Source organism: Salmo salar, chromosome ssa23 (assembly GCF_905237065.1).
Source record: "Salmo salar chromosome ssa23, Ssal_v3.1, whole genome shotgun sequence".
In the NCBI taxonomy this organism is placed as follows: domain Eukaryota; kingdom Metazoa; phylum Chordata; class Actinopteri; order Salmoniformes; family Salmonidae; genus Salmo; species Salmo salar.
This window is the reverse complement of record NC_059464.1, coordinates 5,479,185-5,486,058: the sequence shown is the minus strand read 5'-3', so window position 1 is coordinate 5,486,058 and position 6,874 is coordinate 5,479,185.

Genomic DNA, 6,874 nt, shown 5'->3' with positions numbered 1-6,874 from the left:
GCTGTGACATTTCAATTTCCCCCTGGGGATCAATCAATATTAGTTGAATCAGAAATGTTAGTGCACGGACAGAACAAAAGCCAGAAAACCCTCGGCCCTCCAGATCTGGAGTGTCCCACTCCTATGCTAACAGAAACACATCAGTCAGACAATCAATCAAAACTATATTTCCTGTCCCCAGGTGCGTCTCACCTGAAGGCGAGTTCAGAGGTACCGGTAACGGACCAGTGTTCCCCAACCCCTGCTACAGCCAAGCCATCTGTCATAGCCGTGGTGATGGCTACTCATGTTTCTGCGTGCCTGGGTTCCAGGGTATGCGCTGCCAGATAGAGGTGAACGAGTGTGTGTCACAGCCCTGCAGGAATGGAGCCACCTGTATAGACAGGGTGGGCAGGTACGACTGTCTCTGCAGCCCAGGGTTTACAGGTAAGATGAGAAGAGACAGCTCCTTCAGGGCTTTGTTCAGTAGTTACCAAATGGGAGAAAATGTTTTGAAACAGGCATGTGATATGTGAATTTAGGTCGCAAACCTCCTTAAATGGTTTAGATCAAGGGGTGGCCAATCTTACCTGCAGACGTCCTGTATGTGAGTGCAGGCTTTTGCTCCAGCCAAGCAGTAACACATCTCTTAATAAACTTGTTTTTAATTATTACTTTGATAAGTTGTATCATGTGTGTTCCCGGTCACAGGATGAAGATTGCTCACCACTGACCCAATGAGTAAAACAGATGCCATCTAGTGGCAATTTGAGTTATGTACACTAGTCCTCGAATCTCACCCTCTGTTCTATAGCCTCTTCTATGCTATAGCCCATACATTTAAAAATAGAAATACAAAAACATGAAATCCGGTTATCTATAGCATTTCCATGCTCGATAACATCCAGTTATAGAAATAGAGATTTGCTCATCAAAGATAATCTACGGGTAATCCTAGCTCTTTAGAGAATCTTAGGAAAGATTAAATACACACTTAGAAAATATTTTTCTATGTAGTCCATCGGCCTGTGTTCTGGTTTACAGTATGATTGATCTTGGATTCAGAATTACATAGTAGAACACAGATGAAAGCCACGCAGGGGGGCTTATGTCAAAACTGACACCGAAACAAACAATAACAACAACACGAGTTAAAGAAACAGAGCCTCTAATATCAGTATATAATGATCAGTAAGCCAGTCAACATGAAAGCATTTCACATTGAGTATTATCTCCACAGGTGCATGTTGATATTCCCCTTCATGTTTCCCAAAACTGACCTGTCCAGATGGTTTGGCCAGTGTGTATTATACGACCAGAGCCCTGTGACTGACTCTGTCGGCCATATTGGATGTTTGATGTTCCAGATGCCACCTGTGAGGTCCAGATTAACGAGTGTCAATCACAGCCCTGCCTCAATGGTGGGAGTTGTCATGACTACGTTAACAGCTTCTAGTGCACCTGCATGTCCAGTTTCCAGGGAGACCACTGTGAAATCGAAATTGAAGAGTGCTAAGACCAGCCATGCCAAAATGGGGCTCTGTGTCCTGAAGGGGTTAATGAGTAAGAAGTCTGTGTGTGTGTGTGAGAGAGAGAGAGATTTGTATTTTTTTGTGGAGTAAAACAAGAAACGCCTGCATAATGCTTGCTTGCATAGCTTCACCTTTTATTGGAAAAGTAATTAGCACTGAAACTGAAAGATCTGTAACTAAAAATCGTTATCGTTCAGGTACAGCTGCGACTGCTCTCAGACCACCTTCACTGGGCGACACTGTGAAACTCCTCTCCCTCCATGCAATCCCCAGCCCTGTGTCAACAGCGCCACCTGTCTGGAGGACGAGGGGAACCATACATGTGACTGCTGGCCAGGTACAGTACAGTCACACAGTTACAGAACAGAAAGCACTGTGGGCATGTAATTTGTTCTTGAAATGGCACCTGCAGCCCCTCTCTAGACGTCCCCTAAGAAGGTATGAGAGTAAGGTGGAGTGAGGGAAAGACAGGGATCTCATTCTTAGAACTTGGTGAGAGCGTGGTTGTCCTATGGTTATTTTGCATTCAAGCTTCCCACAACTTCCTGGAAATAGTGCAGGATAGTTGCTTGGTTTTGGAACATTCTCAGCACATTAAGGAACTTGACAAAAAAAAGTTTATTTTCTTGGTTTCCTAAAGATTCACGAATGGTTCAATTAATTTTTTTATTATAAGTATTATTCTAGGAACACTAAATGATTTAACATTGGGAATGTTGTCAAAAAGTTCAGAGAACTTTCAGAAACCACATCCTTCTGTGGGAATTTCAGTACTTCCATACAACATTCCACATAAGTTCCCATGTGGTTCTATTTAATGTCATATTCATACTACATTCTGGGAACGTACTCAAAAATGGTGTGACTTAACTGATGTTCTCAGTTCACTGGATGTGCTACCTGTCCCAGACCTGCTGTTTTAAACTCTCTAGAGACAGCAGGTGCTGTGAAAAGCTATGAAAAGCCAACTGACATTTACTCCTGAGGTGCTGACCTGTTGCACCCTCTACAACCACTGTGATTATTATTATTATTTGACCCTGCTGGTCATCTATGAACATTTGAACATCTTGGCCATGTTCTGTTATAATCTTCACCCGGCACAGCCAGAAGAGGACTGGCCACCCCTCATAGCCTGGTTCCTCTCTAGGTTTCTTCCTAGGTTCCGGCCTTTCTAGGGAGAATTTCCAAGCCACCGCGCTTCTACACCTACATTGCTTGCTGTTTGGGGTTTTAGGCTGGGTTTCTGTACAGCACTTTGTGACATCAGCTGATGTAAGAAGGGCTTTATAAATACATTTGATTGATTGATTGATTGATTGATTGATTGATTGATTGATTGATTGATTGATTGATTGATTGATTGATTGAGAGAATGTATGGTTCTCTTTTATGTCAGCTCTTGGCAATATTCTGGGAATGTCAATAAGCTCTAAATTCTGTTCTCAGAACATAAAGAAAACTTTCCATGAAAACCACAAAAACCTTAGCAACTTTCATAGATTATTCTTAGAGTGTTGTTTAAAAACATATTCATTTATGTTCTCAATATATTGAGAAAGCTATCCATAAAAAAAAATGTAACCTTTAGAACATGTTCTAAGAATGTTACTTAAAACATACATTCGTTCGTAGAACATTAAGAAAACTTTATATATAAACCACAAGAAAACTTCATGCTGCGTTCGTGACCAAGTGGGGAGTGGGAATTTACCACCATAGAGTTAGATAGATGACTCTAGATTAATAAAACCTATTTTAGCATTGGCATTGCCATTGAGGTCTTCCACCATTTTAAAGTAGTCAACTGGGTAGGCCTTCCTATGGGTGAAGGAAGGATTACATGATTTCATCCGGGTCATCAGGAGAAATCAGCCAATGGATTATACTCGTGAGCAAACATTCCATAACTGTAGGTGGCAGTAAATATCCAACCTTGGCTTTATACCTGTTCAAACAACACACTCTAGCTGGCAGTATGCACCCTTTTAGTATGTTTCCCAACTCATAGAAGTAGTAGGGGAGAAAATTGACTACTTAAAAATGGAGATGCCTCAATGGTGCTGTCCATGCACTCACAAACAACATCATGGGAAAGGGTGGTACCAAGTCAGTACAACCTAATGTCTGTACAACCTAATGCATTCAACTGAAATGTGTCTTCCGAATTTAACCAAACCCTTCTGAATCAATGGGACATACATAAAGATGATATCTCTATCATCCTCTATGTTTTCCACATAAGACTGGGTTACATATATTTGAATGGCCCTTCAACTGGTAATTACTAGTGGGAAACTCGTAAATTCCCACTTTGTTACAAATGTAGCACTAGTAACATTCAGAAAACATTCTAAGAATGTTATTTAAAAGGACCACTGCAGTCAAAAACATGATTTCCTGTGTTTTATATATACAATGAACAAAAACATAAATGCAACATGTAAAGTGTTGGTCGAATGTTTCATGAGCTGAAATAAAAGATCCCAGAAATGTTACATACGCACAAAAAGCTTATTTCTCTAAATAGTTAGTGAACATTTCTCCTTTCCAAGATAATCCATACTGTGGCATATCAAGAAGCTGATTAAACAGCATGATCATTACACATTTGCACCTTGTGCTGGGGACAATAAAAGGCCACTCTAAAATGGTCAGTTTTGTCACAACACAATGCCACAGATGTCTGAAGTTTTTAAGGCTGGGTACAATTGGCATGCTGACTGGAGGAATGTTCACCAGAGCTATTGCCGTCTCCAACGTCGTTTTAGAGAAATTGGCAGTGTGTCCAACCAGCCTCACAACCACCGACCACGTGTTTGGTCTGGTGTGGGTGAGCAGTTTGGGCTAGCCAACATCTGGTGAAATTGGAGGGCGCGCAATTCAAATACATATTTGTATTATTAAACATTCATGAACATACAAGTGTCATATCATTTAAAAGCTTAACTTCTTGTTAATCTAACTGCGTTGTCAGATTTCAAAAATGCTTTACGGAAAAAGCATACCATGCGATTGTCTGAGGACGGTGCCCCACATCAACACATTTTTCAACCAGTACATGCTTCACAAAATCACAAATAGCGATAAAATAAATCACTTACCTTTGAAGATCTTCCTCTGTTTGCGATCCCAAATCCTTCTTTATATCCCAAAAAGTTTAGTTGGCGCCATTGATTTCAGTAATCCACTCGTTCAACATGCAGACAAATGAGTCCAAAAAGCTACCGCTAAACTTCATCCAAACAAGTCAAATGATATTTCTATTTAATCCTCGGGTACTCTAAAATGTAAATAAACTATAATATTTCACACGGAAATTAGTATGTTCAATAGGAAAGGCAAATTCGTAAGCGTGCGCCAAAAGACTGATTTGCCTCAGGTGGTAACCTTACAATAACTCCAAATACTTGTTAGTTTTTCAAAATAGAAGCCTGAAATCTTGAATAAAGACTGTTGACATCTAGTGGAAGCCATAGGAATTGCAATCTGGGTGACGGACATGCATAGAAACAATAGGTTTACATAATAAGAGCCTGGGGTCTCAAAAAATAATTCTGGTTGTATTTTCGCCTGCCATATGAATTCTGTTATAGTCTCAGACATTGTTGTAACAGTTGTAGAAACTTAAAAGTGTTTTCTATCCAATGCTACCAATTATATGCATATCCTGGGCCTGAGAAACAGGTAGTGAATTTTGGGCATGTCAATCAGGCAGAAATTCTGAAAAAGGGACCCTAGCCCTAACAAGTTATGTCAAGGTTGTGAACGGAGTGCTCCATTGTGGCGTTGGGGTTATGGTATGGGCAGGCATAAGGTATGGACAATGAACACAATTGCATTTTATCTATGGCAATTTGAATACACAGAGATACTGTGATGAGATCCCGAGGCCCATTGTCATGCCATTCATCCACCGACATCACCTCATGTTTCAGCTTTTATAATGCACAGCCCCAGGTCACAAGGATCTGTACACAATTCCCGGAAGCTGAAAATGTGCCACTTCTTCCATGGCCTGCATACTCACCAAACATGTCACCCATTGACCATGTTTGGGATGCTATGGATTGATGTGTATGACAGCGTGTTCCAGTTCCCGCCGATATCCATGAACTTTGCACAGGCATTGAAGAGGAGTGAGGCAACATTCCACATGCCACAATTAACAGCCTTTATGCGAAGGAGATTTGTTGCGCTTCATGACGCAAATGGTGGTCACACCAGATACTGACTGGTTTTCTGATCCACTCCCTACTTTTTTTTAAGGTATCGGAGACCAACAGATGCATATCTGTATTCCCAGTCATGTGAAATCCATAGATTAGGAATGTTGTTTAATTGACTGATTTCCTTATATGAACTGTAACTCGGTAAAATCTTTGAAATTGTTGCATGTTGCATTTACATTTTTGTTCAGTATATTTCCACACTATGAGGTTGGAATAATATTGTGAAAATGATGATAATGCCCTTTTAGTGTTTGAGCTGTTTGAAAAAACAGCCTGAAATTACAGCCTGTTTTACCGATCAGGAATCTGCGCTCCCGGAACCAATCTGAAACCAAAAACACAGGTTCCCACAACTTCCAATGAACCAAATGTGCTATCTGGGATGGAGAGAGATGAGGGAAGAAGAGGATGAGCAAGAAGGGGTAGGAGAGAGAGAGAGGGGGGAGGGTGTTGAAAGAGAGAGAGAGAGCGAGAGAGAGAGGGAGAAGGAATGAGAGCAAGAGTTCTCACAATGTTGGAAATGTATTTGTTGTCTTTATAAATACAGAGGCGTGTGTGTGTGTGTGTGTGTGTGTGTGTGTGTGTGTGTGTGTGTGTGTGTGTGTGTGTGTGTGTGTGTGTGTGTGTGTGTGTGTGTGTGTGCGCATCCCTCCCTGCGGGCCTGCATGTCTGTGTGTTGTCTATCCCCTCTATATGCTTTATACTCTGTCTGTGTCCTGTTCAGGGTTCAAGGGTTGTCAGTGTGAGGTGGATGTGAGTGAGTGCAGTAGCAGCCCTTGTCTCTATGGTGGCTGGTGTATAGAGCTGTCCTGGCATAGCCTCTATGGTTCAGAGCCTCTGCTTCCAGACCACTACGACCCACAGCACACTGCAGGATTCATATGCAGCTATCAACCAGGAACCACAGGTAATGTCCCATAGAAACATTATGAATGATTATTGAGAACTGTCAAAACTTGGTTCAAATTGCTGGGGTGCTTGATGATTCTATGCACTCCCATAACAAATTAGGGCATGCTCATTTAAAATGTGAAAACCATATGTATGGATATGGATATTAGTCCAGCCTATTATTTAGGGCACGCCCAAGAGTCAATGATCAGCTCTCAGTTTGATAACTTTGTGACAGGT